Here is a 2,500-nt window from a genome sequence, read left to right as displayed (position 1 = left end):
CGACAGCAGTGATGCCTCCTTGAGAAACTGAAAGTGAAACTACCATTCACGTAATTTGTACGAGAGCAGTGATGCCTCCTTAAGAAACTGAAAGTGAAACTACCATTCACGTAATGTGTACGAGAGCAGTGATGCCTCCTTAATTAAGAAACTGAAAGTGAAACTACCATTCACGTAATGTGTACGAGAGCAGTGATGCCTCCTTAATTAAGAAACTGAAAGTGAAACTACCATTCACGTAATTTGTACGAGAGCAGTGATACCTCCTTAATTAAGAAACTGAAAGTGAAACTACTATTCACGTAATTTGTACGAGAGCAGTGATGCCTCCTTAATTAAAAAACTGAAAGTGAAACTACCATTCACGTAATTTGTACGAGAGCAGTGATGCCTCCTTAAGAAACTGAAAGTGAAACTACCATTCATGTAATGTGTACGACAGCAGTGATGCCTCCTTAATTAAGAAACTGAAAGTGAAACTACCATTCACGTAATGTGTACGACAGCAGTGATGCCTCCTTAAGAAACTGAAAGTGAAACTACCATTCACGTAATTTGTACGAGAGCAGTGATGCCTCCTTAATTAAGAAACTGAAAGTGAAACTACCATTCACGTAATGTGTACGACAGCAGTGATGCCTCCTTAATTAAGAAACTGAAAGTGAAACTACCATTCACGTAATGTGTACGACAGCAGTGATGCCTCCTTAATTAAGAAACTGAAAGTGAAACTACCATTCACGTAATACGCCTCCTTGAGAAACTGAAAGTGAAACAGACCATCAAGTAATCTGTCCGACCACAGTGATGCCTCCTTGAGAAACTGACCATCACGTAATTTGCCTGCTTGATAAACGGGCACTGAAAACTGACCATCACGTAATTTGCCTGCTTGATAAACGGGCACTGAAAACTGACCATCACGTAATTTGCCTGCTTGATAAACGGGCACTGAAAACTGACCATCACGTAATTTGCCTGCTTGATAAACGGGCACTGAAAACTGACCATCACGTAATTTGTCCGACGGCAGTGATACCTCTTTGAGATACTGAAAAATAATTCTTTTTGCCTCCTTGAGACACTGAAACATTCAATAACGCAGTTTGTCCGAGCGAGCGCAGTGATGCCTCCTTGAGGAACTGAAGTTATGCGCTCTGATGCCTCTATGACCATAACATAATTTGTACGAGCGCAGTGATGCCTCTTTTCTTTTCTTTTTTTTTTTCTTTTTTTTTAAAGTGCCTCACATGCCTTCTTCATTGGCAAAAAAACAAAAAAAAAAAAAAAGGGGGGGGGGGGGGTCTCTTTTTTTTCATAACTTTTTTCCTTTTTTTCTCTCTCTCTTTTTTCATAACTTTTTTCCTTCTGTTTTTTTGTTTTTTTCACATATCTTTTTTCCATTAATCCTCATTTTCAGTTGTTGGGTGTTTTCTGTTTTTTTGTTTTTGTTTTTTCCCCTATCTTCTGGCGCAACAATTGCCCCGTGGTGTCTTGCGGCGTGCGATCTGGGACTGTTCAGTGACTGTATACACTTGTCTGGGTTTATTGTTGCTGTGGTGTGTTGTTGCTTGCATTCTAAGCGAGTATAACACGTGATTATTTCTGTCTGGGTTTATTGTTGCTGTGGTGTGTTGTTGCTTGCATTCTAAGCGAGTATAACACGTGATTATTTCTGTCTGGGTTGGTTTATGCTGTGGTGTGTTGTTGCTTGCATTCTAAGCGAGTATAACACGTGATTATTTCTGTCTGGGCTGGTTTATGCTGTGGTGTGTTGTTGCTTGCATTCTAAGCGAGTATAACACGTGATTATTTCTGTCTGGGCTGGTTTATGCTGTGGTGTGTTGTTGCTTGCATTCTAAGCTAGTATAACACGTGATTATTTCTGTCTGGGTTTATTGTTGCTGTGGTGTGTTGTTGCTTGCATTCTAAGCGAGTATAACACGTGATTATTTCTGTCTGGGTTTATTGTTGCTGTGGTGTGTTGTTGCTTGCATTCTAAGCGAGTATAACACGTGATTATTTCTGTCTGGGTTGGTTTATGCTCTGGTGTGTTGTTGCTTGCATTCTAAGCGAGTATAACACGTGATTATTTCTGTCTGGGCTGGTTTATGCTGTGGTGTGTTGTTGCTTGCATTCTAAGCGAGTATAACACGTGATTATTTCTGTCTGGGCTGGTTTATGCTGTGGTGTGTTGTTGCTTGCATTCTAAGCGAGTATAACACGTGATTATTTCTGTCTGGGTTTATTGTTGCTGTGGTGTGTTGTTGCTTGCATTCTAAGCGAGTATAACACGTGATTATTTCTGTCTGGGTTTATTGTTGCTGTGGTGTGTTGTTGCTTGCATTCTAAGCGAGTATAACACGTGATTATTTCTGTCTGGGTTTATTGTTGCTGTGGTGTGTTGTTGCTTGCATTCTAAGCGAGTATAACACGTGATTATTTCTGTCTGGGTTGGTTTATGCTCTGGTGTGTTGTTGCTTGCATTCTAAGCGAGTAT

The 2,500-nt window shown here is 40.3% G+C and overlaps 1 protein-coding gene across 1 annotated transcript in view; it reads left to right on the top strand.

The window, feature by feature from the left end:
- LOC143296608 (uncharacterized) overlaps nucleotides 1–2,500 on the top strand; it is a 29,473-nt gene that overhangs the window by 14,275 nt on the left and 12,698 nt on the right. The window lies entirely within an intron of this gene.

The sequence above is a fragment of the Babylonia areolata genome, chromosome 21, assembly GCF_041734735.1.
Source record: "Babylonia areolata isolate BAREFJ2019XMU chromosome 21, ASM4173473v1, whole genome shotgun sequence".
NCBI lineage: Eukaryota > Metazoa > Mollusca > Gastropoda > Neogastropoda > Buccinidae > Babylonia > Babylonia areolata.
Note: the sequence above shows the minus strand (reverse complement) of the source record. Positions and strands in the feature narration are given on the sequence as shown.